Raw genomic sequence first — 26032 nt, forward strand, 5'->3', positions numbered from 1 at the left:
ACAGAATAATCAGGTACAATAACTATTTCCCTAGTTCCACACTGCTGCCACCGATGACTTTCTCCATCTCCTGCAGCTGCCTGCCTTTTCCAGAGCTGTCATTGGCCCAGGGTGGTCAGTGCCTGAAGAGGCTATCTATCTGAATTTCTGCTTCTATGCAGCAGTTCTTCCTTTAGGTGACATGCTCTTCTCAGGGCACAAAAGCAGCTGCTGAAGGGGAGCAGCTTCAGACGAAGTGAGGGGGAAACTGTGGGCAGCAAGCAAAAAGACCATCTCTCTAAGAAAGGCAGAAGCAGCTTCCTCAAGAGACCAAAACTCAAGCTTGCCTTATCCCTGCTTCCTCTCTTACCTGCAGACCACCAGGTGAGTTTAAAAAGAAAAATGGGAAAAGAAAGCTACTCCCAAGTCAGCCAGCCCACGGAAACGTGGGTCTCTAGAATGTTTCAAATGTCTGGACTTCACCTTGACTTTGAGAATGTTTAACTTTGCAAATATGTGTGTGCATACACATACACACATTTCACTGCGTCTACTAGTTTTAGAATATATTTTCTTACTGCAGCTAAAAAGGCAGGGTTGAAGATTAAGGGATGGAGTGGGGTGGATACAAATTAATTCTACCTTTTTGCAAGTGTGTGTGTGTGTGTGTGTGTGTGTGTGTGTGTGTGTTTTAAGTTCCAATGTGTTGAGATTTCAGAAATATCTCTTGCTCACCGGGTGCCCCTTGGAAGGTAACCAATTGCCTTCTCAGCATGCTTGAGATTGGGGTGTAGTCAGTTTCAGAGTTTGTCTTTAAATCTTGTTCTTAATTGGCGCTTCAGGCTGGAGATGCCCCAAAGGGATCAGCTAGGAGCGGACCCTAGTTATTTCACTTTGGTAACCAAGCTTTATTTCAGGGGTTTTTCTTCTCGCAAGGGCCCTTGCCACGCAGTGATCTGTAAAGCGCACCCACTCTGATACAGTTTGAAAAGTGCATTTTGTACTGGGCTCTTTCTTTGATCGAATTAATCTGGGCTTTTTTGTCGTTCTAAATGAGGCCTATGGGCTGACAATGTAGCTGTTTAAAGGGGATTTGAGGGGATAATAGCCAATGCAAATAGTGCCATGAGAATGGTGACTTGCTTTTGCACTTTCAATCACATAATAACAGGCAAGAAAGCTTTTAAAATGAATTGACATTTTGTGGCGCGCCATCTGGGATTATTTGGGGGAAAACAGTCCTGAATCATGCGCTTGGGCAGAAGAATGGTACTATGGTCTACTCTTAAGCTGACATGTTTCAGATGGCAACCTTATGCTAACTGGTGCAAAGTGGGCTAGCATTTTGTTTTTTATTATTTTCTTTCTCTTGGATTATCTGCAAAAAATTCTCTTTGATTGCCGGTATTTGGGTTTGAAAAACTTTTCTATTGTTGCAGAATTCAATTCAACCTCCTCGCAGCTGCTGATCCCCTTATTGTTCCAATCGTTATGTATACGCGTCTCTGATGAATGTAGCCAAGCCTTTTAGTGCCTTAATAGGTGTCTGCATAAAGGTCATTTATCTGGCCGCACTTGTTTTAACAAAAGTTTATACACAAACAACAATTACAGCTAAAACATTCACATTCATCAATTTCCTCCTGATGGGGAATGCAACCCCCCCCATGTCTAAGACATGAATATATACATATATGTTTGTATGTATATGTGATTATGATACTCAGGGAGAAAATCCTTTATGCATCTTCAGCAAAGGCAAAATATAACTGCTGCAAAAACAGGTTTTAGTTCATTGCTGATTCAAGGTGGTTCAGCACTAATTCATCCAAAATTAGGTTGCTGTAGATGCAAGGTGATGTGCAAAGAGATGAAGGGAAGCACATCTTGAGTCCCTTATGCTAGGTTTACACTGGCTTTGGAGCGGCTCTATCACAGGGGACAGAGCTCTGTGAACTGCAGTAAAATGTCAGATTTAGTTGCTGCAAGCAAAGATATCAGAAAAGATACCTTTGATATCAGAATTGAGAGGAAATTGTCTAGCGTCAAGCTCCCTTCTCTTGAATTTATGAAAAGATGAAGGGGTTTATTTTTTCTCCTACCTAAGTCCCCGGCAGAAAGAAATCAAAGCAAAAAGTAAATTGCTCCTCATGACAGAACTCAACCATACCCTCAGGAGAGCTCAGCAAAGAGCAGGAGAAGCCACTGCATTGAGGATGACAGTGAAGATGAAGATGAAGATCCCCTGGAATAGAAGATACTACCTCCATGGAAAGGCAGAGAGGAGATTCCATATGGGTTGTGGTGCTGATCACTGCCAATGTAATTAGATTGTCTAGCATAGGAGAGGTTATATGGAAATTACAATGTGGCGCAGGCCACGTGGGGGAGGGAGGTAGGAGGCCCACCCACTCTGCTTCTCTCCAGCAGGACAGCAAAGAGAATGTCTGTGCTTCAATAAGTCAGGGACGAGATACCTGGCTTTTCTTTTCTCCATTATTTCATGATGGCTTATAGCACCTGTTCATGTCTTCTCTCTATCTCCCCCACCCCAACTTATCAAAGCAATTTGGATAATAAAAGTCCCAAAATAAGGTATCTTTGGGGCATGGTCATATTTCTGTTTTCAGCTAGTATGTCCAATTTCTCTGGTGCCCAATCCCTCTACCTCTTCCTGCATGTTTGTATACTCTTCTTCTCACATACCTCAATTATGAGAAAGAGCAAGTTACAGCTGCTTCTTCCTCCTTTTTCCAATGCATCCCTTTTATCTTTCCTCCCCCCCCCCCCTTCAATCCCTTAGAACAGAATCAGTCCATCCCCAGGACTTCTGTTTGCTCATTCATCTCTCATGTTCAAGGCTCAAGATTAAAGTTCTGAGGTTGCTTTCTTAAACATTTTATTTTTTATTCTGAATTTAAATACCCCAAATTAGAGTATTTCTATATACATAGCAGAACACAAAAAGAAGATTGTATATGAAACCACAAATCTCCATTTTTACTGCTTGCTTTTTTTAAAGAAAAGGTACATACAAATTTCCACACATTACTTTCAAAACTGTCCTTGATTGTACTTTCATCTGTTCTCTTCTGTGCATTAAAACATGTTTCAGTGACCCTCTCCACCCCCCATTACTATTGCTAATTTCCCCCTTTCTCTGAATTAAAAAACTGAAAGGGGGGGAAAGCTTCATAACAAATAAATATAGTTAAGCAAAATGGAGGTTCATGTTCAAAAATGTAAGTTGCTGTCCGTACCTTGAGTCCATCACCTCTCTGTCAGGAGGTGGGTTACATTCTGGGTTCTCTGAAGACAGCATGAATAATTACATCTGTCAAAATTGTCAGGTCTTTCAAAGTTGTTTTTCTTTACAGTGTTGTCTTTGAGTAAATTCTCCTTGATTATGCATCAGTTCATACTTCGCAAGTTTCTCTCAAATCATCTTTCATCATTTCTTATAGTATAATAATAAACCACAATTTGTTCAGTCATTCCCCTGTGATGGATTATTGCACATACCCCAAACCCCTTTAAGGATCAGGAAGTTTGTTTCACTTGCAACTGTTTCCTATCAGTTATTATCCAACCCTCATAACCCAATATTTATCCTCTTTTCCCACCTCTACCCCCAACCCGACTTGCTTCCTGTTTGAGTCCAGTGTATTTCTGCACCAAACTGTGTCTGTGTGTATGTTCAACCTCACTTTGTTCTTTTCATATAGAAGTGAGGTTTCTCTGATGCCCACTCCCCCTACCTCTTCCCAAATGTTTTATACTCTTCTGCCTATGAGAGAGCAATTTACAGCCCCCTCTTCTGCCTTTTGCCTATACATTCCTTTTACCTTTCCTCCCCCCGCCCCCCCCCTTTTCAATCCTTCAGAGTAGAACCAGTTCATCCCCAGGACTTTTGTTTTTCATATTTCACTCCCTCAATACCCTCTAAAGGTACTAAGATTCTGAAGGGACATATTTCTTCTCATCCTATTAGAATGTTAGTATTATATCAACATATAGTCTCTTCTAATGGCTCAAATAAATTTACCAAGAGGTTTGCCTTGATTCTTGTGTTTGCACTTTAAACTTTCTTCTCATTTCTGGTCTTTTCACCAGAAATGTATGAAAGTTTTTTGTTCCATTAAGGGCCATTTTTCTCCTGTAGGATTAGACTCAGTTTTTCAAGGTGAGCCTATATCTTCTGCCTTTTGGAATATTATGTATTCCAAGATCATCTCTCATTTGTCATAGAAGCTTCCAGGTCTTTTGTGATCCTAAATGTAGTCTTTTAGTACCTGAACTACTTTTTCTGGATTTTTGCCCTCTCTCAATTTAGATGTAGATGTAGATGTAGACATGTTGGTATTGGAGCTCTGGTTTTTGGTTGTACCCTTCCTGCAATTTCGGGGGAGGGCGGGAATGTGTTCTTTCAGGAGGTGATTCCTTTTATTTTCACTTTGCCTTCTGGCAGTTTTTATTTGTGATTTCTTGATGTATAGAGTCCAGTAATTCTTAAATTATCTTTTTCTTTTTACCTCTTTTCCAAGTCAATTGTTCTTGATAGCTGATATCTTACATTTTCCTCAATTTTTTCAGTCTTAAAGTTTTGTTCTAATATTTCTTGCTTTATCATGGAATCATTGATTTCAGTTAGCCTATTCTAGTTTTCAGGTAGTCCATTATAATGGATAATGTTTACCACTTTCTTTTTAAAAATTTTATTTTTTCCAATTTAAAAAAGCATATTTTTCTCCCTTCCCTGACCCATGGAGAACCCTTGTAACAAATTTGTAGAGTCAAGCAAAACAAATTTGCACTCTTAAATATATATATAAATATTGAAATAGATAATATGTAATAGATAATATTATACATTATATTATATAATATATTAAAATTATATATTATAGATATAATTCTGCATATTTATTCCATTACTTATCCATCAAGAGGTGAGTAGCATGGTTCATAATTGGTCCTCTTGGCCAACCAATCATGGTTGATCATTGCATTAATCATAATTTTTAAGTCTTTCAAGGCTGCTTGTCTTCTAAACTATTTTCTTTCTGATTCCTTCTTCCAGAGCTTTTATTACATTTTTAATCTCTTGAGTAATTTCTCCATTTTTTTTTTTTTTAGTTTCTGCTTTCAGTTATTATGGAATTACTTTCTTCTTCTTTGGTGGGATCAACTATATATATACACACATAGTATATAGAAATTATATAGTATATAGAAAGATATAGATATATATATATATAATATGTAGAAAAATATATATATACACTTATCTATCTGTCTGTCTTCTTTGGTTTGCTTCCCTCTTCAGCTTTACTTCCCAAATTGGGGCTTTGTGCCAGAATACAGGTCTACTCCCTACTGTGCTTTTGGGATGGTGAGCTCTGCTTGGTCTGCCTTGGTTTGCCTGGATTCCTGCACTGACTTCCTGATCTGGGGTCAAGTTACTCTGAATCTATCAGTTTCAGACCTCTGGATCTTTAGGGATCTTTATGATATCTCAAGATAGAATGCTGTGGATTTTAGAGCCCTTGGACTCTTGAGCTATGGCTACTGCTACCTGTTGCTCCTGGCACTTCCAAGGTCCTCACCCTAGGGCTTTCTAACCAGCCAGAGGGTTTCTCTGTGGTGCCATTGGCTTTTGTTGCCTCTAGACACAGAGCCCTACTCAGTTTATAGTTGAACTAGTTAGTCTATTTGCCTGTACTGGCTCTGGCTTTTCTAGCAGCCACCCTTTTTGATTTACTTCTAGCTGAATTTTCGTATATGTCTGGGGTGGAAAAAGCAGTTTACTTACTGATTATTATTTTGTATAGTTTGAATTTTAGATTTTTTTCTAGAGTAGTAGGTATGAAGGAAAGGAAGGGGTCTGCCATTTTGGCTAGAAGTCAGAACTCTAGGATACTTGGACATCTGCTATGATTTATTGCAGGCAGCCAGGTGGTAGGGTAGATAGAACATTGGGCCTAGAGTCAGGACATACAAAAATGGTGCCATTGTTGAAAGCTCTACCTACATTGTCAAAAGATTGAAGGAGCTCCAAGGTTGGGAGATGGAGAATGAGTGCAGGTGCTACTGTGGACTACACAGAGAGTTCCTTTCACTGATCTCCCCACTTTTGGAACATCAGAAGGAAGTGGGAGCTGATGTGGGAACTACTTCTGCTGGTTGGCTAGAGACTAACTAGCCTTTGGTGACAGTCAGTGAATGTGTCAATAATAGTCAACAAGCATTTATTAACTATTTACTATGTGACAGGTATTTTGGAAGACAACATATAAATAACTACTTATGTACATGATATATAAAGAGTTTATAGGTGGGGAGGGAGGGAGGAAGAAAAGTTAGAACATAAAGTTTTAAAAAATTGATGTCAAAATTTGTTTTTACATGTAATTTGGAAAAATTAAATTCTAAATAAAAGAGTTTATGGAAGGCACTGTGAGACCAGAAGGCATTAGGGGTGGTGGTGACTGGATTGGGAAAAGTATCCTGGGATAGGTAGGATTTCAGCTGAGTAATTAACTCAAGGAAAGAAAGAGACATAGGTGAAGGGGTAGGACATTCCAACCATGGTGGTGCAAAGGCAAGGAGACAGAGATGGCATATCATGATTGAAGTACAGCAAGTAGGCCAGAGTTGTTGGAATATAGAGTATGTGGAGCATAGTTGAGTATAAGAAAACTGGACAGGTAGAAAGGGGCCAGGTTATGAAAAGCTTCAAATGACAAAGGATTAATATTTTATATTGGAGGAATTATGACACTAGTGGAGCTCGTAAGGGTAGGAGGTGACAGATCATTTTAAGATCATTTTGACAGGGGTAGAGAATGAATTAGAGTGTGGAAAGACTTGAGGCAGGGACACCAGTGAGAAGGCTATTATAATAGTCTAGGTAAGAATTGATGAGGTACTAAGCTAGGGATATGGTTGTGTGAGTATGGAGAACATGACATATACGAGATATTTTGTGATGGTAAAATAGTCAGATTTGGCAATAGATTAGATCTGTGGAGTGAGTGTGAGTAAGGAGTTGAGAATGACACAGAAGTTGCTCAACTCAGGATGACAGGGAGGATGGTAGCACCCTTAATCATAAAGAAATTGGGGAAAGGGAAGGGTTTGGGAGTAATAATAATGATTACTCTTTTGAATTTGTTTTGTTTGAGATCCCTATGGGACATTCAATTAGAAATATCAAAAAGGCCACTGGTGATGAGGGACTAGAACTTAGGAGAGAGGCAAGGACTGAATATAGAGCTGGAAATCATCTTCATAGAGATAATTGAGTCCTTGGGAACAAATTAGGAGAGGATACAGACAAAGTGTTGGGGAATAGCTATGGTTAGTGGTTATGACACAGATGAAGAAGTAGCAAAAGCACAGAGAAATGGTTACGCAGATAGGAAGAGGACTGAGAGAGAGCAATGTCATGAGAACCTCATGAGGAGAGAGTATTGAGAAGAAGATCAATGGTATTGAATGCTGCAGAGTTCAAGAAGGACCTGGATGGAGAAAAGGCCATTAAGAGATCATTAATGGGGCAGCTAGGTGGCGCAGTGGATAGAGCACCAGCCCTGGAGTCAGGAGGACCTGAGTTCAAATCCAGCCTCAGACACTTAACACTTAAGTGTGACCCTGGGCAAGTCACTTAACCCCAATTGCCTCACTAAAAAAAAAAAAGAGAGATCATTAATAATATTGGGATGGGGGCAGCTAGATGGCGCAGTGGTTAAAGTGCTGGCCCTGGATTCAGGAGTACCTGAGTTCAAATCCGGCCTCAGACACTTAACACTTACTAGCTGTGTGACCCTGGGCAAGTCACTTAACCCCCATTGCCCCGCAAAAAAAAAAAATATTGGGATGGGCAGTTTGATTTGAATGATAGGATCAAAAGTCAGATTATGGAGGGTTTAGAAGAGTGAGAGGAAAGGAAGTAGAGGCACTTAGTGTAAATATGCTTTCTCAAAAAGTTTAACTGCAAAGAAGAGGAATGATATAGGACTATATAGCCAGCTGAGATGGTAGGCTCAAGGTTTGTTTGTTTGTTTAGGAATAGCGAAGAAGACATGGGCACATTTGGAGATAGCAGGGAAGGAACTAATAGATTAGGAGAGATTGAAGATAAAGTAGAAAATGGAAATGATAGTGGGGACAATCTGCTGGAGAGGTCAGGAGAGAATGGGATAAAGGGTTCATGTAGAGGACTTGTATTTGACAAGGAGAAGTGCCCTTTCATCTGAGACCAGAGTAAAGGAAATAGTGTGAATGAGGAGGAGAGGAGAAAGGGGGGCTATTGGCAAATGTCAGTGGAATGTGTGTAGGAGAGAACCTGCAGGGAGGCACAGGAGGGCAATACTCATGATGTTTGGTCTGGAGTCTCCAGATCATGTGTAGTCATTATAGTGTATAGGGTAATTCATGGGTTGGTTCAAATTTCTGGCACCAGTACCTATACACATCAAAATTGGGGGAGGGGGAAGGGAATGGTAAGAGATGTGGTCAGAACCATTTTAATTCTGACTCTTTGAATTGTAGAAGCCGAACTTGTTTTCCATTCCCTATCTCTAAACTAAGGTTGATTGGGGGCACTGAGCACTTAGAGCATTTTGTATTATCAAAATGAGTATTTTGGAAATTCACAAAGATGTGGGTTTCTCAGGAGGAACCACTTGGAATTGTAAAGATTTCTGTTTTCATGACTAGTTAAACCTCTTTCCCCAAACTTCCCTGCTGTTTGATTTGGTTCTTTTATGTGAATTAGTTTACTTGCTCTTCATAATTTCTCTGCATCTGAGAGCCATGAACTTGCATTAAACACTCCCCTATTTCAAAATGGCAATCTTTGGGAGGACTGGGGTGTGTCACTTAGGGGTGGCACAGATGGCTCAACAAGACAACATAGACGAGATGTTGTTCTGACTATGGCTACATTTCAGCTGTTCTGATTGCTCTTGCAATATGCCATTTGCTTGATTGATACAGTATAATTTGTTGAATGGTATAGTTTGTTCAGGATTATTCAACTGTGCCACTTGTTTGCCTTTGCTTGTCTTCTTCTTCTTCTTCTTCTTCTTCTTCTTCTTTTTTTGGTGAGGCAATTGGGGTTAAGTGACTTGCCCAGAGTCACACAGCTGGTAAGTGTTAAGTGTCTAAGGCTAGATTTGAACTCAGGTCCTCCTGAATCCAGGGCTGGTGCTCTATCCACTGTGCCACCTAGCTGCCCCTCCCTCCCTTGAGCACTTCTAAAGGTGATGGACAAGCTTTCTAGAGATGTTGCAATTAATTTTCAAAGGGCTATTCAATGGAGTTTTTAAGTATGTCAGAAAATTCATAGCAATTGGGGCAGCCAATGATGATTTGAGATTCCTGCAATGCCATTTTAGGCTAATTGAACATTTCTAGATGTAATTATAGCCTTTGGTGGGGGAGGGGGGTGTTTAGCATTGTTCATCTTTGTTTTATTTCAAGTTTTATTAAAGGGTTTTCTCTTTATAGCATTATTTCCCAATATGTCTCCCCACCCCATCTGTTGAATCCTCCCTTGAAACAAAGCAAAACAAATAACACCAACCAACAAAGTGACTGCATCTGACAACATATGCAATGTTCCATACCTACAGTTTGCCACAGCTCTACCAAGGAGAGAGAAATGTGTTTTATCAGCTGTTCTCCAGGACCAAGGTTACTCATTAATTAATCAGCCAGCTGTCTGTTGGTGTTGTTTTTGTTTACCTTATTGTAGGTAATTGGCTCTACTATTTTTGCTCTTCATCAGTTCATATGTCTTCCTGTTTTACTTTGAATTTTTCCTGTTCATTTTTTACAGTGCAATAATAAGCTATTACATTCATAGGCTATAATTTGTTCAGCCATTCCCTAACTGATAAGCACCTAATTTATTGCCAATTGTTTTGTAACCACACACAGAGACACACACACACACAATAATGTTTTTCATTTTAAGTGTTAAAAGAGGGAGGCAGCTAGGTGGCGCAGTGGCCTTTGGTGTATGCATGCTTTGGCTACAAAGGGGCTTTCTAACATCCTCTGGCAAAGCTATTGCTAATGGAGACCTTATTAGGGACCTCCTATCTGCCCTGAAACTTCCCTCTGCTCTAGCCAAAAGATGGGGTCATAAAAACCTCAAATAACAATTAATTCTTTACACCCGACTACCCAGTATTTAACAAGGACATTTTAGACATAACATATTTCTTTACAAAAATGCATGTCAGGGGCAGCTAGATGGCGCAGTGGATAAAGCACTGGCCTTGGATTCAGGAGGACCTGAGTTCAAATCCAGCCTCAGACACTTGACACTTAACTAGCTGTGTGACTCTGGGCAAGTCACTTAACCCTCATTGCCCTGCAAAAACAAAACTAAACTAAAAAAAAAATGCATGTCAAATGAATGAATGATTGGCTTACTCCTATTTCCATCATACAACTCCTTTTCTTTCCTTCTCCCCCTTCCATGAGTGTGGGTCACTGAAGTAACTCAGAAAATCTGACCTCTCTTCTGCTTTCCCCACCCTTTCTATCAGGAACTGGAATGATTCTAGAAATAGAAAACAGAATATGAAAAGGAAAAGACAATGACCAACAACCTTTGTAGTTATTTTTTTTTACTCCATCAAACAGTCAAAGAGAAAGAAAGAAGAAGAAAGGAAAGTTCCTGAAGATTTGTGACTCCATAAGAGATGGCCAGGGAAGACAGACCCACCATTTTGTCATTTCATTAATTTTGTCAAACATTTTCTTAGTGATCTAAGAAATAGCATTCCAAGCAGAAGGACATGAAACTCAGCAGAAAAAAACCAAAAACAACCCAACAGTCATCAGAGTGCCTGCTCTCTGACTTTGACCATAATTAACGAGGAGAAATCTATCTCTTTTTAAAATTTTTTTTTTTTTGTGAGGCAATTGGGGTTAAGTGACTTGCCCAGGGTTGCACAGCTAGTGTCAAGTGTCTGAGGCCGGATTTGAACTCAGGTCCTCCTGACTCCAGGGCTGGTGCTCTATCCACTGCACCACCTAGCTGCCCCGAGAAATCTATCTCATGTTATTGTTTTTTATTTTTTATTTTTAAGAACTTAAATTTGCATGTATATCATTTCTGGGAAATACCAATCTTTTTTTTTTATGTATGAGGTATTTTATTTTTTCCATTACATGTAAAGATAGTTCTCAACTTTTGTTTATACATGCTTTACAATTTCAGATTTTTCTCCCTCCCACCCCTCCCTCCCCCCTCCCCTAGACAGCAGGTAATCTGATATAGGTTATAGCTATATATCTCTATACATATACATACATACATACATATATATATATACACACACACACATATATATACACATAATAACATTAATCCTATTTCTGCATTAATCCTGTTACAAGAGAAAGAATCAGAGCAGTGATGCAAAACCTCAAAATAGAAAGAAAAAAAAAAACCAACAGCACCCAAAACAAAAGAAATAATATGGTTCAATCAGCATCTATACTCCACAGTTCTTTCTTTCTTTTTTTTTTCTTGGATTTGGAGATCCTCTTCTATCATGAGTTCCCTGGAACTCTTCTGTACCATTGCATTGGTGAGAAGAATATAGTCCATCACAGTAGGTCAACACTCAATGTTGATGATACTGTGTACAATGTTCTTCTGGTTCTGCTCATCTCACTCATCATCAGCTCACGTAAGACCCTCCAGGTTTCTCTGAACTCTTCCTGCTCATCATTTCTTACAGCACAATAGTATTCCATTGTATTCATATACCACAACTTGTCCAGCCATTCCCCAATTGATGGGCACCCCCTCAACTTCCAATTCCTTGCCACCACGTAAAGAGCAGCTATAAATATTTTTGTACATGTGGGTCCCTTTCCCCCTTCCATGATTTCTTTGGGCAAAAGACCTAAAAGTGGGATTGCTGGGTCAAAGGGTATGCACAGCCCTATTGCCCTTTGGGCATAATTCCAAATTGCTCTCCAGAATGGTTGGATCAGCTCACAGCTCCACCAACAATGCATTAGTGTTCCAATGGGAAATACCAATCTTAAGTTTGGTAAGCAAGTAAAGACAAGAATAAAGACAGAGTATGGAAAACAGTACATACATGGCTTCATGAAAGTTACATTGGCCCTAGAGACAAAAGATCTGGCTTCAAATTCTTGCTTTGACACTTAATAGCTACATGATCTTGGACCAATAACAACCTTATGAGCATGAGTTTCCTCATTTGTAGATTATAGATACAAATATACTACTTATTATATCACAGCCTTGTTATGAAGAAAGCACTTTAAAAATTTTTAAGTGCTATTAAAGTGATATGTTATTATTATTTAAAATACATCCACATAACCCTCTCATTTTAGAATTAAGAAGTAGGTGCTGACAAAAAATTTTTGGAATTTATACCATTATTATGAAAGTGTCTGTTTTTGTATATATGCTGGTCAAATGGAAAGAATGCTAACCTGGTTGTCAGGATGCCTGGGTTCTGGATTTAGTTCTTCTACTTATTAGTTGTTTGACTTTCTTTCTTTTTTTCTTTTTTTGAGGGGCAATGAGGGTTAAGTGACTTGCCCAGGGTCACACAGCTAGTAAGTGTCAAGGGTCTGAGGCTGGATTTGAACTCAGGTCCTCCTGAATCCAGGGCTGGTGCTTTATCCACTGCGCCACCTAGGCGCCCCTGTTGTTTGACTTTCAGCAAGTTCTTTCTGGGCCCCATCTGGAAACTGAGGGGAAGGGAATTGGTGTCAATGACCTCTAAGGACCCTCTCAGAACAGAATTCTGGGAAACTGAGATTCTACCCTTCTATGTGTCATTTATACCCTGACTATTAAACTGTGATAAGTCTTATCTTCTGAATTAACTACTGAAATCCAGGTAAGGGACACAGGGTGTGATCTTGACTCTAAATATTGTCCTCCATACCTAGAATACTCTCTCTCCTCATCTCTACCTCTGAGCTACTCTGGCTTTCTTCAAATCCAATATAAACTCTCAACTTCTACTGGAAGGCTTTCTTGATCCACATTAATAATAATGCCCTTCCTCTATTGATTATTTTTAATTTATCCTGTTGATGGGCAGCTATGTGGTACAGTGGCTAGGAAGCCTGGAGTCAAGAAGAGCTGAGTTCAGATCTGGCCTCAGATACTAGCTGTGTGACCTGGCATAAATCACATAACTATGCCTTAGTTCCTCATCTGTAAAATGAGCTAGAGAAGGAAAAGACAAACTACTCTTGTATCTTTTTTGGGGGGGTGGGGGGAGGATGGGTCAATGAGGGTTAAATGACTTGCCCAGGGTCACACAGCTAGTAAGTGTCAAGTGTCTGAGGCCAGATTTGAACTCAGATCCTCCTGAATCCAGGGCTGGTGCTTTATCTACTGTGCCACCTAGCTGCCCCTCACCACTCTAGTATCTTTGCCAAGAAAATTCCAAATGGGGTCATGAAGAGTCAGACGTAACTGAAATGACTGAACAACAATAATCTCTCTTGTATGTAGTTTGTTTGTATATAATTGTTTGCATTTTGTCTCCCCGCTAGATTGTGAGCTTCTTAGGGGCAGGCACTTTTTTTGCCTTTCTTTGTATCCCCAGTGCTTAACACAATGACTGGCACATAATTAAGTTCTTTATAAATGTTTATTGACTGACTGACCAGGGTGTTAGCTGCAGGATTATAGGGGAAAGGTCACCAGTTCCACTCCAATCCTTCAGTATTTTTTTAAAAATAGCAATTTGTTATGTTTATTTTTCAAGTAAAAGTATCTTCCTTATTAATCTGCTTTTCCAACCTCTTACCCCTCCCCAAATTAATAAATAAAAAATAAACCCAACAAAAAAATCCCTCAATAAATATCTACACACTTTGGCAAAACAAATTCCCACATGAGCCATGTTCATCATCTCTCTGTCAGGAGTTGAGTGGTATGCTTCGTTTGGAATTCTAGTCTTTCTAAGTTGTTTTTCTCTATACTGTTAGCATTATGTAACAATTCTCCTAGTGTTCTGATCACTTCACTCTGCTTCAGTTAAAAAAGCTCTTAGTTTCCTCTGATACTCTGTTTCATTATTTCTCTCTTGTTTGTTTTGTTTTGTTTTTGTGGGGCAATGAGGGTTAAGTGACTTGCCCAGGGTCACACAGCTAGTAAGTGTCAAGTGTCTGAGGCCGGATTTGAACTCAGGTCCTCCTGAATCCAGGGCTGGTGTTTTATCCACTGCTCCACCTAGCTGCCCCGTTTCATTATTTCTTACAGCATAATAAAATTCCATTACATTCCTATGTCACAATTAGTGAAGCCATTTGCCACAGGAGGATACCCCCTTAGTTTCTAATTTTTGGCTACCATGAAAAAGAGATGTTTTGAATGTTTTTGTACATATAGATCCTTTTCCTCTTTCTTTGATTTCTTATTGGCTGACTTATTATTTTTTTTTATTCTTTTTTTTTTTTGCAGGCAATGGGGGTTAAGTGACTTGCCCAGGGTCACACAGCTAGTAAGTGTTAAGTGTCTGAGACCGGATTTGAACTCAGGTACTCCTGAATCCAGGGCCGGTGCTTTAACCACTGCGCCATTTAGCTGCCCCCCTGACTTATTATTAATATGGTTTATTATATTTATAGTGTTCTTTAAGTTAATTCAACCTTTCCTTTCTTAGTATAAAACCAACCTGATCATAGTATATAATCTTTCTAATATATTTTTATAGCCTACTTGTTAAATTTTTTGTATGTGTTAATTAGGAATTTTGGTCTGAAGTTTTCTTTCTCTTCTTGACTGATCTAAATATCAAGAACATATTTGTATCACAGAAAGAGATTGGAAGGGTGCCTTCTAATTTTACAAATAGTTTATGTCCCAGAATTAATTGTTTTGGGGCAGCTAGGTGGAGCAGTGGTCCTGGATTCAGGAGGACCTAAGTTCAAATCCAGCCTCAGACACTTGACATTTACTAGCTGTGTGACCCTGGGCAAGTCACTTAACCCTCATTGCCCTGCCCCCCCCCCAAAAGAATTAATTGGTCTTTGATGGTTTGATAGAATTCACTTGCAAATCAACCTGGTCTTGGAGTTTTTTTCTTTGGGAGTTCATCTATGACTTATTCAGTTTCTTTTTCTGATATTATATTATTTAATTAGTCTACTTTTCTTTTTTTCAATCTAGGTATTTTATATTTTCATAAGTATCTATTTTCTCTAACATTTGTTTTCTTAGCATAGAATAGGGCAAAATAACTTCTAATTATTTCCTTTACTTCCTCTTCAATGGTTTTAAGTTCTCTTCTTGATATAAACAATTTGGTTTTCTTATCTTTTTAAAAATAGGTTGGCTGTTTATCTGATGCATTAGTAGATTGTTGTTGTTGTTTTTTTAAAAAAAACAGTTCCTAGTTTTATTATTCAATTTAATTATCTTTCTGTTTTCAATTTTATTAGTCTCTCCTTTAATTTTCATGATTTCTACTTCATTATTTAGTTGGGGATTTTTGATTTCTTGGGGTTCAAGTGAAACTCCATTATAGTTTGCATGGCAGCATTACTAGCTGCTAGGAACATCATAGAAATAAAAAAAAAATTTTTTTTAAATCACTCCAACCTATGTATCAAGCAAGTCTGGGTTTCTTCTTATTGGTGAACATGTAAGAGAGAGAGAGAGAGAGAGACAGAGAAAGAGACAGAGAGACCGAGACAGAGATAGAGACAGAGAGAGACTTTGACTTTAGAATTTTTCTTTCTTTTTTTCCATGTTGTGGCTGAAGTCAACTGTGGGCCTGATTAACCAAAGAGCTAAAATAGTTCTACTCATGGACTGTCTCTCAAAGGAGCAATTAACATACCCTTTGAAGTATAAGAAGTCCCAAAAGCTAACATAAAAGTCATTTAGAAGATGAGAGTAGTAGTTCAGTGAAGAGCTAGTGGAGGAGAGTTGTCTAGCAACAGGTAACAGCAATCACTCTTCCCAGAAGGAACCAGCAGGTGGCAGCTTTGGGGGCAGAGGGGAGCCACAGTGAGGCAGGAGAGGCTTGAGTCAACAGATTATTCAGCTGCTCTGTGAGAGCATGTTTTACCTGGAGAGAGTTCCATCTCCCATGAGCAGTATGGGAACCTATGAGATATTGTACTTCATTGCACAGGTCGGGGGGTGGGGGGTGGATTCTTTCATTATTATCTTACTGTTCTGTTTAACTAAATGCTGTTTGCTTTGAATTCTTCTGTCATATGTCTTGGTCTGGTATAAAATAACACATCAGGGGGAGTTTAGAGCAATGGATTTGAATAGATCCCAATAATACCACATAAATAAGTGTGGCTACATTGCAGGGTCTTTGAGTTTTACTTAAGATATATACTATAGGGGCAGCTAGGTGGTGTAGTGGGTAGAACACTGGCCCGGAGTCAGGAGGATCTGAGTTCAAATCCAGCCTCAGACACTTAACACTTACTAGCTGTGTGACCCTGGGCAAGTCACTTAACCCCAATTGCCTCACCAAAAAAAGTTAAAAAGAAAACCACAAAACAAAAAGATATATACTATGGTGACTTTTCTGGTTTTTTTTTTTTAAAGGAGGAGTTTGGCAGGATGAAGAACCTCAAGTCACCTGGAACTTGAATGGGCTACTTGAGATTCAAGGTTGTTAGTCCTAGAGATGTCTACCAGTCTTCTTTTTGGGTAACCAGTACTGATCTCACTTAATCCTGTTTGCCCCAGTTCCTCATATGTAAAATGATCTGGAGAAGAAAATGAGAAACAATTCCAGTATCTTTGCCAAGAATACCCCAAATGGGGTCATGGAGGGTGGAACACAATGGAATTGACTAAACAATAACTGATCAAATCATTTTCCAGTGATTATATTTATTGAATCATAGGATTCATGGCTGGAAGTGAATTTAGAGATCATTTATTCCAAGTTCTTCATTTTACTGTTGAGGAAACTGATGTCAAGAGGGATTCAGTGAATTGCCCAAGGGGGACACAACTAGTAATTAGCACAGCCAGCACTTGAACCAAAGAACTCTGACACCTAATTTGGTGCCCCCCCCACTTAAAAATATTTATAAGCATTTATCTCACTTTTTTCTTTTCATGATGACAAGAGCAAATCAAATGGTCTGTTGTCACTTGTTCTCCACACTAGTGGATAGTAGAGCAATCATAGCTAATTTAAGTTATGAAATGAGTATTTTTGTTTTCTTCCACTGGGAAGCAAAATCATAGTGGCTTTAGTAAAATCTGGATATGTCTCTGTTTTTGTCTGGTCTGAGATTATTTCCCCTAAAATTAATAATGCTAATTCTTAAAGTAGCCTTCATATTTATTATATCCATGTCTTTGAGCTGTCTGTCCTCTGTGCCTGAAATGCATTCTTTCCCTGTTAGTGCCTGTTGAAATCTGTTTCTCACTTCAAGGTTAAGGTTGGGTATCACTTCTTTCAAGAAGTGTTCCTGGTTCCTCCAACTGAAAATCATCTTTCCCTTCTCCAGTGTTCTTATATCACTTTATCTGGACCTCTCCCAATAGTCTGCCTATTAGACTTAATTGCTCTTGCCTGGCATTCAAGGCCTTTCACAATTTGGTGTCACTGTGCATTTGCTCAAAGCAAACTTGGACTGCTCTTTGCTCTTTGCCCCCTGGGCATACCTTAAACTCTACTGTCTTTGGGCTTTGACTGGGTTGTTAAGTTGTTTTTCAGTGTGTCTGACTCTTCATGACCCTGTTTGGGGTTTTCTTGGCCAAGACAGTGGAGTGGTTTGCCATTCCCTTCTCCAGCTCATTTTACAGATGAGGAAACTGAGGCAAACAGGATTAAATGAATTTCCCAGGCTCATACAGCTAGTATGTGTCTAAGGCCAGATTTGAACTCAAGAAGATGGGTCTTCCTGACTCCAGGCCTAGCACACTATCCACTGAGCCACTCAGCCGCCCAAAGCCTTTACTTGTACTGCTCCCTATTCCTGTAATAGTCTCTGTCCTTTTTAGCCTTTGAATTCCTAGCCCTATTCAAAAAGACATCTTTTATGAAACTCTTAGTGATCTTTCCTCTTCTTTCTTTTTTTACCCTTTGACGGTGACCTTTTCTATTAGAACTTTGGTCTTCAGCTATCTAATCTACATATCATCCTTAAAGCCATGGGAACTGAGGAGGTTGCAGAGATTAAGTATAGAGGGAAGTAAGAAAGGCCTAGGACAGAACCTTCAGTAATACCCACAGTTAGGGGGCATGATATGGATGACAAGTCTGTAAAAGACATTGAGAAAGAGGATCCAGAGAGGTAAGAGGAAAACCAAGAGACATCAGTGTCACAAGCAGATAGGAGAGATTATCCAGAGGGAGAGGGTAATCAGTAATGTCAAATTCTGTAGCAAATAGGTCAAGAAAAATGAGGACTAAAAAAGACACCATCATATTTGGCAATTAAATCATTTTGAGATAAATGATTATTAATAACCAATGTTTGGGGGAGATCCAGAGTTCCCCCCTTTTTTATAGTCCTTATTCCAAAATTCAGTCTCTTGAAGGACATTACTGATGATGAGATTGAATTAATTTTTCCTCAATCTTCATCAGACCCCACCCAACCTTAAAAGGAATCTCTAATCTAAAGTGAATTCCACTCAATTGAGCTTGGGTGGGGATAGATCCTTTTGTCTAGATCAAGGCTTCTTAAACTTTTTTTACTCACAACCCCTTTTCACCAGATAAATTTTTATGTGACCCTGGGTATATAGGTATATAAAATAGGTATACATAACCTTTTACTGTTGCCAAAATTTTTGCAACCCCCACATTCAGCTATGTGACCCCCATATGGGGTTGCAACTCATAATTTAAGAAACTTTGGTCTACATTGCCTAAGGCTGGGGGTGGTCTGGGTACAGGGACAGTCTTTCTGTCCAATGACATGATGTCACTCTCAGCCCTTCATTTAAGTGAGCTTATTTCTCTTTGTAAAGTCTACCCCTTGCTAATTGTTAACCAATCAGAGTTGATTGTCATATTCAGGAACATCCCTCTTTCAAGGGTATATAAAACAGTGAGCCTGCCACCATGATTGTTTTTGGTTTTTGAGAGTGTCCCTCACCTTTTATTAAAAATGCTAGCATTATTAAGAAAAATGACTCATTACCCAGAAATTACATTTTTCATACTTTTTTTTTTCAGGCAATAGGGGGTTAAGTGACTTGCCCAGGGTCACACAGCTAGTAAGTGTCAAGTGTCTGAGGCTGGATTTGAATTCAGGTACTCCTGAATCCAGGGCCGGTGCTTTAACCACTGCGCCATCTAGCTGCCCCCCTTTCATACTTTTTAAACACCACAATTTGTAACTCTGGAGAGGGCAGTGTCACTTGAGTGACACAGTGAAATATGAAGAAAGAAATAGAGATATAAATATACTAAGAGACAATCAGAGAGAGTGGGAAGTCTTCTAACACCAAATTCAGCATTCTTTCCCTTCTACCATGCTGATTCGCATATATACAAATATGAGGTATATACAAAGAAAGCAATATAGAAAGACAAAAAGAAAGAGAATAGGAAATGTACATATATTCAAATAAGAAGGCACATTTTCATTAAGTAACTTCTAGTTTATTGTGACTAATGACTTTTAAAGCTATGTCAGTTTTTCACAACTAGAGACATCCATGGAGTCATCTACTAATACTAGTTGTTTCAAAAGCAAGATGCAATTATATTAATGGCCACAGCCAGTTCCACAATCCTACAATGTAAGCAGGAGTGGTTTCCACCTTTACAATATAGCCAATTAATTTTCAAGTTCTGTCAATACAGTACATTGCAGCAGAAGTATTTTCATTGTGAGTATTCATGCATCAGGAATATTGTTCATTTAAACAGCATTTTTATAAAATGCACTGGAAGTATTTTATAATTTGCTAAGCATTCATATAGGCCATGTATAAAAGACTTGCTCTTTGCCCTCAAGAAATTCACATATCACAGTCCAAATTAAAAGATGAATGCAAGTCCCTCACTAGAACATTAAACACTTAATTTTTCAATTGCAAACACTAACCCAGATTGCAAATTTATTAAAATTTGGTTGTTCAGAACTGGCTTGGGCCATGCGGCTTTGTAACTTGATAAAGGTTTTCCAATAATTAAAAATAAAATATTGAAAAATATTCAACAATGTGGGAGTCTACCAGTCTGTGACAAGTTTTAATTTAGGCACATTACATTCTTTTGTATTGAGTCTTTCAATAATATTAATTTTCAAGAACATTAAATTCTTTCTAGTGTTCTGAAGCTGATAATTATAATGCACAAAAATAGCTGAATAACCAGGGCAGTGCTAATTATTCTGTCACTCACAAATAATCAATTATTTTTGTGCAGCGCAATATATATGATGGCTTCACAGAAAATAATAAGGCACAGTACCTAAATGAAAAATGATTTTTCAAATGCAAGGTGAGTCATGCCTAAAAGCATCATAAAATAATTTGTGAGTTCAGAAGTGTCTCTATGAGAGGGGGCTGAGTTGTCTGTGGTTAGGACTGAATCACTTGGTCTTATGCAATTTCATACCTCCATCCCCGCCTTTGGATAGACTGCAATTGAGAGTCTGGGAGTGTTGGTTGTATGATTTGAATCCAGTTCAGACAACCCTGTGACAACTGGACAGAGAAGATGTTTTCCCTTTAGTCCAATCTGGTAGTATGTGTAGACACAGCTTAAGGAGCAGAGTAACAATGGAATGAGACCCTTTCTTTTAGAGACCCCAACTCTTCTGGGGTTCATTATACAAACAACTCCCATTATAGTCTGAAATACTGCTGAAATGTGCTCATTCAAAAACTGAGCCCTGCCAACCATGCCATTGCATTAAGAAACCTACAATGAGAGTCAGTCAAGTCAGTCGTGATATATGTACTGACAGGCCATCTTATATAAAGGAGCAAGTAGACCCACAAGAGATTGTTATCTTTATATTAAGAGAGATTATTAGGAAGATAAAAAGAGACAAAAGGCTTAATGCAAAACTAATAAATGAGTACCTGAGGTGGCAGTCTATACCAAAGAGATGTCACACCTCTTTAAAGGTCCTAAATCCTGTTCAAGTTCACCATCTAGCCAAATCTCATGAGCTTCCATTTTCCTCTGAATTTCCACCCTGCTAGGATTAATCATGGTATAATAATGCAAAAGGACATTTAATTAAATTATGATATAGGGTTAAAAAAAACATCAAGGAATTAAAATCAAATAGTAAATGCTCTTACTCTCCATTTTCAACCATTACCTCCTCTGATCTTTTAGTTCTGGGAAGGTAGGAGTTCATTAGTACCAGCTTTCTCTGCTATCTTATCAGCACAGCACTTTTCACTAGGAGATAGACAGGAATGTACTGATTTGCCTGTCAGATAAATATAGAAATATCAAATTCTTACAGATACTAGGGTCTCACTATGGAAAATGTATATCTCAGCACCAGAGCTGTGAAACATTGATGAAATCAAGCATGGCAAGAAGCCAAAAAGTGGAGGAGAAACTAGTAGCCATTGTTTCCAATGAACAACAAGCATTTATTAAGTGCTTACTATGTAGCAGGCACTGTGTAAAGTGCTAGAGATACAAAGAAAGGCAAAAAACAGTAGTTACTTGAAAATAGCTCACAGTCTAATGGGGGAGAGAAGATACAAATAACTATACAAACAAGGAGAAATTGGAGAGGGAAGGCATAATTTGGAAGGGATTAAGGAAGATCAGGAAAGCTTTCTTGTAGAAGGCAGGATTTTATTTGGGTCTTTATGTAAACCCAGAAAGCCAAGAGATGGAGATGAGGAGGGAGAGAACCCTAGTCATGAGAAATAGACAATGAAAATGCAGACTGGATAAGAGTATCCTGCAATGAGGGACTGCAAGGAGGCCAGTGTCAATGGACTATTGAATATTTGGAGTAAAGTGTAAAAAGATTGGAAAGGTCGGAAGGGCCCAGGATATGAAGGGTTTTAAAATACAAGCAGAGAATTTGAGAAACAGAGGATTTGATCCTGTAGGTAACAGGAAGCCACTAGAGTTTTTTGAATAGTTAAGCGACATGGTCCAACCTGTACTTTCTTTCTCTTTCTTTCTCTCTTTCTCTCTCTCTTTCTCTCTCTCTTTCTTTCTTTCTTTCTTTCTTTCTTTCTTTCTTTCTTTCTTTCTTTCTTTCTTTCTTTCTTTCTTTCTTTCTTTCTTTCTTTCTTTCTTCCTTCCTTCCTTCCTTCCTTCCTTCCTTCCTTCCTTCCTTCCTTCCTTCCTTCCTTCCTTCCTTCCTTCCTTCCTTCCTTCCTTTCTTTCTTTTTGGTGGAGCAATGAGGGTTAAGTGACTTGCCCAGACACAGCTGGGCAAAGTTTAGTTAGAATGCTTTCTATATCTGTCACATTTGATTCTAAAGTTATGGATGTACACATAAAGAACAATACTTTGTAGTTGTCAATTGCTTTAAATGTGTTCTTCCAATTGAGGGTTTTTTTTTTTGCGGGGCAATGGGGGTTAAGTGACTTGCCCAGGGTCACACAGCTAGTAAGTGTCAAGTGTCCAAGGCTGGATTTGAACTCAGGTCATCCTGAATCCAGAACCGGTGCTTTATCCACCTAGCTGCCCCCAACCTGTACTTTCAATTGCCACAATTCCCACAGGAAGATAGATCAATTTCATTGCTGAGTAGAGGATGGACTGGAATGGGGAGAGACTGAGGTAAGGAGACCAACCTGTATCCTATTAGACTATTGGAATAGTCCAGGCATGAGGTGATGAGGGCTTCCATCAGGGTGGCCTATGTGAGAGATGTGGCAAAGGAAGGATTTAAAGGACTTGGCAAATGATTGGACATGAGGGGTCTGTGTGTGTGTGTGTGTGTGTGTGTGTGTGTGTGTGTGTGTGTGTGTGTGAGAGAGAGAGAGAGAGAGAGAGAGAGAGAGAGGGGGGCAGAGAGAGACTGACAGAGACAGAGACAGAGAGGAGTTGAAGATTATATCTAGGTTTTGAGCCTTAGTGACTACTTAGCAGTAGGTACAAAAGGTACTGTGGACATAACTGGGAAAAACAGCAGAAACTAGATGCAGCTAAAGACAGCCTCTTTTGGTTCCATGTCCCTCCTCCTTCTTCCTTTCTTTTTCATTCCAGTGCTTTTTTTTTTCTCTTTGTAAATGAACTTTCCTGCATTTCCTTTTTTTCATGAGATTTCATGCCTACCCTCTTATCAAGTTCTTTGTTTATTGTTGTTGTTGTTTTTTGGTGGGGCAATGAGGGTTAAGTGACTTGCCCAGGGTCACACAGCTAGTAAGTGTCAAGTGTCTGAGGCTGGATTTGAACTCAGGTACTCCTGAATCCAGGGCCGGTGCTTTAACCACTGTGCCACCTGGCTGCCCTTGTCAAGTTCTTTGATAAGAACTTTTCCCTCATATGACCAGATTCCCTGAAGGGATAGCATTATCCCATACTGGGCTCTGCATAGGTTTGTGAGAGTTGTAGTTACCAAAAAGACTATTACACATAATATATCCCTTGGGATAGTTGGCAAGAGACCCAATTTGGGTATAGTTAGGGAATGTTTCATGGAGGAAAAGAGTAAAATCAGAGAGTGCAAATAGGTGCTTTGGTGTGTTTAGGACGTGGATCAGAGATGTGACCAGGAAATAATAGGATTGGCAAAAATTGTGTAGGAGGTGGAGGATGAATAAATGATAAGGGTCAGATAGAACTCCAGAGCAGGGACTGGGAAATTAATTGTTCTCCCAGCTAATGAGAAGAGATGAATTAGGAAAATGGGATGTTTTGGGAGTGATGGTAATAACTTAGTTTTCCCATGTTCAAGTTTTGGGTGTTGATAAAATATACAATGATAGCAGTCCTGAGTATAACAGGAGATGGAAGGAGAGATCAAAATGGAAAGGAGGAATAGAAGCCCGCATTGGTAATGCAGATTTGGAAGTTGTTGCTGTTATTATTTTGACTGTCTCTTTTATCTTGTTTGATGGAATTCAGATAGAATGGTCTTGAGACAAGTTGTTATACTGTTATTATTCTTTTATGTTTAATCTTCTGTGGACTACTGCACAAGTGGATAAAATGATTGCTTTTTGCAAATGAATAAAAGTATTGGGATGTAAACTTATCTGGAGGCTCAGTGACAACATTTTTGGAACTACTGCTGTAACAGACAGGATGACAAGGAATATATGTATTTCATCTTGTCCTTATATGATTTTGATTTTTTCTGTTAAGTTTCAATATTGTATAAGCTTGAGGAGCTTGGGGGTAATGAGTATTTGGTATGATTACATCTATTAAAATATTATTCTTAAGTTTTTATGGACCAATTTTATGTCTGGATGATTATGGGCAACAATTGTATCCATGATAATGGTCCAGTTCCAGGACAGTTTGTTGAATTTTCAGGGATGTTTTGGTGTCTGCATTTGTAGTATAGGAATTTGTTGTCTGTTAGTTTAAGAAAGCTGTTGACAGGGGCAGCTAGGTGGCACAGTGGATTAAGCACCAGCCCTGGATTCAGGAGGACTTGAGTTCAAATCCAGCCTCAGACACTTGACACTTACTAGCTGTGTGACCCTGGGCAAGTTATTTAACCCCAATTGCCTCACAAAAGAAAGAAAGGAAGGAAGGAAGGAAGAAAGAAAGGAAGGAAAGAAGGAAGGAAGCTATTGACCTTCTGTTGTGTAATTCTGGCCCAGTGTTTAATTAATACAGCACGAAGTTTAGTTAGAATGCTTTCTATATCTGTCACATTTGATTCTAAAGTTATGGATGTACACATAAAGAACAATACTTTGTAGTTGTTAATTGCTTTAAATGTGTTCTTCCAATTGAGGTATTTTTTTTTTTTGCGGGGCAATGGGGGTTAAGTGACTTGCCCAGGGTCACACAGCTAGTAAGTGTCAAGTGTCTGAGGCCGGATTTGAACTCAGGTACTCCTGAATCCAGGGCTGGTGCTTTATCCACTGCACCACCTAGTTGCCCCTTCCCATTGAGTTTTGATTTTAGGATGCCAGTAAGTGACTTGACATACACAGTCACAGCTTTATGCTTAGTGTGTCTTGGCTGGTAGAGATCAAGGTATTTGTGATGTTGCTTCCTTTAATTTCAATTTGACCTTCGGTTTCAAGCCTTCACGATCTCTATTTTTCCTTGGCATAGGTTAAGAATTTTATATTGGAGTCCAAAAAACTTTTTGTTATTGGTGGAGAAAGATTCCACAAGAAAGAGAAACTGTTTAATGTGTTTTTCAGAAGAGTCATGTAACTTGATGTCAGTGCATGTACATCAAATGATTAATAAGATATTTTGGTTTGAGTCCTTTAATTTGGAAGTCATATTTAGTACTGTTTAGGAGAGATGATAATGAATTTTAAGATTAGACTGAATCATTACAAGCTTAAATTGTCTCCCTGAAACAAAATACCACATTTTATAAGAATTTCTCTTGATAATGTGTGGGTGGCAGATTTTAAATAGAGACTGGTCTTCCATGTGGACATCAAATATTCTAGTGTTTTTGCTATACTTGGGTCTATTATATATATATATATATATATATATATATATATATATATACACACACACACACACACACATATACATATACATATATATGTGTGTGTGTGTGTGTGTATACATATATACATATGCTGAAACCTAAGTGTGTGTATATATGTATATACACACATATACATATACACACACGTATATATATATATATATTTTTTTTCAAAGTGCTTTACAAATATTCTCACAATGAATCTGGGGGGGGGTAAGTGGCTGTCTTTATCCTCATTTGATGATAGATGAGGATACTGACGCAGACAAGTTAAATGATTGCTCACAGCTAAGTGTGTGACATTAGATTTGAACTCAGGTCTTCCTGACTATAGGTCTAGAGCTCTATCCACTGCACCATTGAAGTGTCTCATAAGAACTTAACTGAATCAAAAGTTTCGGGATAATAACTCCAAAGAATATATGTTGTGATACTTTTAGGTAGCTT

General features: G+C 38.7%; 1 protein-coding gene across 1 annotated transcript in view; it reads left to right on the forward strand.

The window, feature by feature from the left end:
* Nucleotides 1-331: 331 nt before the first annotated feature.
* ZNF800 (zinc finger protein 800) overlaps nt 332-26032 on the forward strand; it is a 170272-nt gene continuing 144571 nt past the window's right edge. Inside the window, exon 1 of the mRNA XM_043966861.1 lies at nt 332-363. The gene's annotated coding sequence lies outside the window, so the exon portion shown is untranslated. The remainder of the gene's footprint in view (nt 364-26032) is intronic.

This window comes from Dromiciops gliroides, chromosome 5 (assembly GCF_019393635.1).
Source record: "Dromiciops gliroides isolate mDroGli1 chromosome 5, mDroGli1.pri, whole genome shotgun sequence".
NCBI lineage: Eukaryota > Metazoa > Chordata > Mammalia > Microbiotheria > Microbiotheriidae > Dromiciops > Dromiciops gliroides.